Raw genomic sequence first — 5746 nt, 5'->3', positions numbered from 1 at the left:
TTAATGAGGCCGCTGCTGTTACAAATGAACCCCTATGAGGAGGTGACACAACCGGTGGCCCAGGGAAGAAGCGGGCATGGCGCCCACTGATCTTACATGTGGGAAATTAGGGACAGCGAGCCCTGTAAATGCTCAAATAGAGATTGATCAGTGGCTGCCTCAGAGACCATATTTCTAAAAGGTAGGGACTGATCATTATAATTCTGATTTCAAATTTCTGCCCAGATTTAAAAAAAAATGATTGTTTTTAATCCAAAAACAATGACGTTTTTCTTTGTAGTGGAGCTCTTCTATCCTGCCTGGCCAAAAAAAAAGAGTCACCACCTGGATTCTGGGCAGTGTTCTGATCCGGGGTGGCTTCAGTTGGTCAGGTTCAGGTTCAGCAAAGTTATGTCCCCAAAAAAATGAGGTCAGCTGCCTCCCTGAATGAGGTTTATCCATCAATGGATCTTCTCTTCCCTGATGGCACATTGGGCAAATTCCAAGATGACAATTCAGGATTCATCGGGCTCAGGGAGCATGAGACATCATTGTCACACATGGATCGGCCACCACAGAGTCCAGACCTGAACCCCATAGAGGATCTTTGGGATGTGCTGGAGAAGACTTTACACAGAGCTCCGACTCTCCCATCATCACTACAAGATCTGGGTGAAAGGTTAATACAACTCTGGACAGAAATAAATGTGACATTGTATACGCTTATCGGAATGATGCCACGGCGAATGTGCGCCGTAATCAAAGCTAAAGGCCGTCCTACAAAATATAAGGTTTTTTTTTTTTTTGGACCAGGCAGCAGGGGCGTATCTAGAAATCACAGGGCCCCATAGCAAAATTTTGTATGGGGCCCTGTGATTTTTAGTTATGCCACTTGCAGAGCCCACCTGATGTACCAAACAGCCCACCTGAGAGTGACCCTGCAGAGCCCACCATATACTCTCTTACCTGTCAGCGCGGTCTGCCTCTATGGTCGCCGGGCCCTGCCTCCTCTTCCGTCCCCGGGCCCCGCCTCCTCTTTCATCGTCGGGCCCTGTCTTCTCCTCTATCGATGGGCCCCGCCTCCTCTTACATCACTACCCCCTCCTGCTCTTAGGTCGCCGGGCCCCCGCCTCCTCCTTCACTGCAAACGCCGGTTCCAGTCTCTTCTGCAGCAGCTGCTGGCTGTCACTGACGCAGCTCAGCGGTGGATGTGAGGAAGAACGCGCCGCTGAACACATCACTGACAGGTTGTCAGTGATCTTGACAGCCAGCACCCTGATATGCCATAGCGACCCAGGTGGCCCGCACGGCATCAGAGGGATGCCCTGGCCGGGCCCCCCTGTTCCCGGGCCCTATAGCGGCCGCCTGGGTCGCTATGACGATTATTACGCCAGTATATAAAACTACTAAGTATCCTTTTGTGAAATACTCGGAGAGAATGATTTATAGTACAAGTGAAAACATTGGCAGAGAGAGAGAGAGATGACAGGTGCCCCCTGCCAGTGGCGAGACACGTTTTGGCGGAGTACCGGCAGATGGCAGGCCCGGGACAGTAAATATGGTGCTGAGAGCCCTTAGGATGCCCCCAAGACAAGTATCTCATTTGGTCCCTCGTGACTTGGAAGTGAAATCATTATTGCAGCTCTTCCTCTTTTATTTTTTCTTCCTATTCACATGATAAATTGCAATTAAACATAGTTTGGGTTTGAGTAACGGTAAAAAGCAGATCTAAACCCAAGCAGGGTGACGCATTGTTTGCCGAAGGACCATGTATCATAACCAATTGGCTTACTCATCCTTTATCTTATCTCATTGCCGCTGATCTCCTCCGGCCTCTTCTCGTCTACGTAACCTCTAGCTTCACATCATCGCCGGAGATAGCGACATTGTGTGTTGGAACAGCTGCTTGTAGTTGTAGCGCTCACCCCCCCGAAGGAGCCGCCGAATGCCCAGGTATTTCTAGTTTGTCTAGAGCAGCGGTGGCCAAACTATGGCACGCGTGCCAGAGCGGGCACTCGGGGCTGTTTCTGCGGGCCCAGGTCCGCCGTACCACTTCAAAGTTCACTGGTGGGCGTGCAGGTGCAGAAAAGAGCTTCGGAGACACTGTCTTCTGCTGCCGCGCAAGCGCACGGAGGACAAGACGAGGAGCCCGCGCAAGGGGCCGTGACGTCAACGACTGACAAGGTATGTGAGGCGCGCGCGCTCTAGCATTGGCGCCATTACCTCAGACAAACAAGAGGATATTAGACGGCCGCTCGCCGGGGCCTCACAGGGCCCTAGCCAGCACCGAGCCGACGTCTAATTAGAAAGCTGGATCTTCCCTTAGGAGCCCCACACAGCCCTCCACAGAGAACACTTAAGGACCACCAATTTTAGATTACCTGGATGCTGCACAGCCCATCCCCCCCCCACCCCCAGCCCATACACACATCTGCAGGGCCCACCTAAGAGCATTTATGGACCACCTTGAAGCTGCACAGCCCCCCAAGAGCCAATACAGTCAACCGCAGAGCCCACCTAAGAGCACATCATTAGTTCAAACAGTGGTATGAAGTGTGTTTGTCAAAGAAATCATCGGTATTGGGGTCGAAGTGCGGGGGTTGGCACTTTGATACACGTAAGTTGGTTTAGTGATCCAGTTTGGGCACTCGGGCTCAAAAAGGTTCGCCATCGCTGGTCTAGGGTATGACCTTCAGCTGCCCACCCATCAGCATTAACCGCCCTTCTTCTGGTGCCCACAATAGCTGATGTCCACTCCAGTAGTACAATGCTGAATAACGTTTTATTGAACATGGTGGTGGGGGTCATTGGGCCTCCCCCATCGCTAAGCCCCACCTCCTCCATCGCTGCCAACGACGGGCCCAGCCACCTCCTCCAAAGCTGCTGGTTGTCACCGACTCAGCAGCGGCTGTGAGGAGGAATGCGCTGCTGCACAGGTGAATAGCGGTGCGTTCCTCCACACAGCCGCCATTGACAGCCAGCAGCCTGAGATGGCATAGCGACCCAGGCGGCCCGCACGGCATCAGGGGGATGTCCTGGCTGGGCCCCCCTGTGACACGGGCACCACAGCGGCTATGAGAAGGAACGCGGAACTGCACAGGTGAATAGCGGCGTGTTCCTCCTCACAGCCACCAATGACAGACAGCCAGCAGCCTGAGATGCCATAGCGACCCAGGCGGCCCGCACGGCATCAGGGGGATGTCCTGGCTGGGCCCCCCTGTGACACGGGCACCACAGCGGCTATGAGAAGGAACGCGGAACTGCACAGGTGAATAGCGGCGTGTTCCTCCTCACAGCCACCAATGACAGACAGCCAGCAGCCTGAGATGCCATAGCGACCCAGGCGGACCACACGGCATCAGGGGGGATGCCCTGGCCGGGGGCCCCCCTGTGCCCCGGGCCCCATAGCGGCCGCCTGGGTCGCTATGGTGATTGTTACGCCACTGGCAAGCATATAAAGATGTGAAAGTCACATCATTGCTTGAAGGGCGAGTGAATCTCATAGCGCCATGCCCCTGCCCTTCGAACCAAAATTTTGAAATGCGGACGCAGTTGTATCCAAACGCATTTAATATTTTAGGAAGTTTGTCCGCATCTTTGCGCGCAAGAGTTCCGACGCCACGTGTTGTCTTTACATAGAGCTGATGTGGAATGTTAGTCATACCCCGTCACCCTTGGATATAAAGCCGAGTGAATCAGACACTAAAAATGTATGTTCCTGGAGTCGTTATGGGGAAGGAGGAAATTGATTTAGCGAGACGCACATTACTGCTTCCATCGCAGCAGACACAAGTCCTGTGAGGTCGGGTCTCTCTGTCATCACTAATGAGACTTCATTGCTAAGTCCACGGTCACCCTCTAATAGCTACACGTGGCCATAAAAACGGAGACAGGCACACCCTATGAGATTCTACACAATGCCGGGAGGATGGAGCTTACGTGGCATGTTAGAAACTTTTAAACGTATAAATATCTCGACATAAAAGAGAAACAAATGTATTTTCAGGTGCGTTGCGTTCATTTTTACTGTTAGAGCCGGCACAAAAATGATCATTTCTATATATTCCTCAATAGCCACAAAGAATATAAATCCACTTTGTGTGCACCAAATGCCTTTGCAAACCCTGGGCTGTACATAGCCTGTGCAGAGAGAAGGGCTATGGGAGGGGCTCAGAAGGCCCCCACCCACTACAACGAACTACAAAAGGGGGCGGAGACAAGAACAGTCACCCTGCACAAGAAGAAAGAGCAGCAGTAATTGGTCTTTATTACAGGAGGGGGGCGGAGACAAGACCAGTCACCCTGCACAAGGAGAGAGAACAGCAGTAATTGGTCTTTATTACAGGAGGGGGGCGGAGACAAGACCAGTCACCCTGCACAAGGAGAGAGAACAGCAGTAATTGGTCTTTATTACAGGAGGGGGGCGGAGACAAGACCAGTCACCCTGCACAAGGAGAGAGCAACAGTGACCGGTCTTTATTACAGGAGGGCAGGAGGGGGCGGAGGCAAGACCAGTCACCTGCACAAGCTAAGAGAGCAGCAGTGAAACATCATACAGCGGCAATTAATTAATTAAATAAAGCAAAGTGCAGCTGAGAGGGGTTCTGGAGATGGGGGAGGGGGGCATGCTCTGAGTCTGGATTTGGGCTTTAAATTGCCTTGTGGAACTCCAGTTGTGTCAAGGATCATGCCCACGGTGACTTGCTAACCAGGACCAGATATTTGTTTGGAAGGTAAAACAAGGTCAGCTGACAAACTGCCGGTTGGTGGCACGCTACCCTGATGCCTGTGTCTGGCGTGTGTATGGAGTGGGAAAGGTGAAAGTGCACCGGGATTCCCGCTACACGACCCTTAGAGTTAGTGGCGTAACTAGTGACCTCAGGGCCCCGATGCAAGAATCCATAAAGGGCCCCACCCCCTCTCCTCTTTCATGTCCCCAGCTCCCCATGATCTCTCCCTTCATGTCCCCAGCTTTCCGCTCCCGGACCCCATGTCACCTTCCTTCATACTTCCAGCTCCCTGTCTCCCCCCTTCGTGTCTGCAGCAGCTCTATTCGGCACTGGGCAGCAGTTCTGTGTGATGAGGGGGCGGGGATTACACCGCTCCCACTCATTGGCTGCTGCGCCGGCTGGATGATGCTTCACGCTGCGCCCTGGAACAAGCTGAGGGGAGCAGCGTGAAGCATGTAGGGCCCAGGACAGGAGGAAGAGGTCCCAGGACTGGTAATCAGCGGTCACCAGGGGCCCCTTCCCAAGCCCGGCGCTAGCGCAAGGCAAGTAAGGCGGCCGCTCCTTAGAGTGCACCAGACTGTATGCAAGATGTGTTATCACAGCCTGCAATGCTGCCAAAAAGCCACTTCTTACTTTCTGTATATTGTATGATATCCCGAGGCGAGCGGCGGCTAGAAATATGTACAAAAGAAAACAAAACTTGCAAAACACAAGAAAGCAAATGACAGAAATGTGGCTATTGGCTGTATAAAAGGAAAAAATCAAACAGAAATAAAGTGTACCGCTTGGGCAGCGTGGCTTATCCTGCATGGCTGGAAATCCCGGAATCGCTGCTTTTGTTTTAAATACACTTGCAGAGAATACGAAGTGCAGAGTTCACTTTCATACCACCCAATCGGTGTGGGGCAGCAGGTTCTGATGGCTGGGTCGGAGTTAGCATTTCCAACACCAATCGTCATCCCGATTGCAGCGAGTCGGAACACAACGTGGCCGCCGCAAACAGGGCCAATGAAGCCAAGTAGTCAGTCCCGAGGTTG

The sequence above is a fragment of the Nanorana parkeri genome, unplaced genomic scaffold, assembly GCF_000935625.1.
Source record: "Nanorana parkeri isolate BGI_ZX_2015 unplaced genomic scaffold, ASM93562v1 scaffold942, whole genome shotgun sequence".
In the NCBI taxonomy this organism is placed as follows: Eukaryota; Metazoa; Chordata; class Amphibia; order Anura; family Dicroglossidae; genus Nanorana; species Nanorana parkeri.
The sequence above is the reverse complement of the archived record's forward strand: the minus strand, read 5'-3'. Positions refer to the sequence as shown.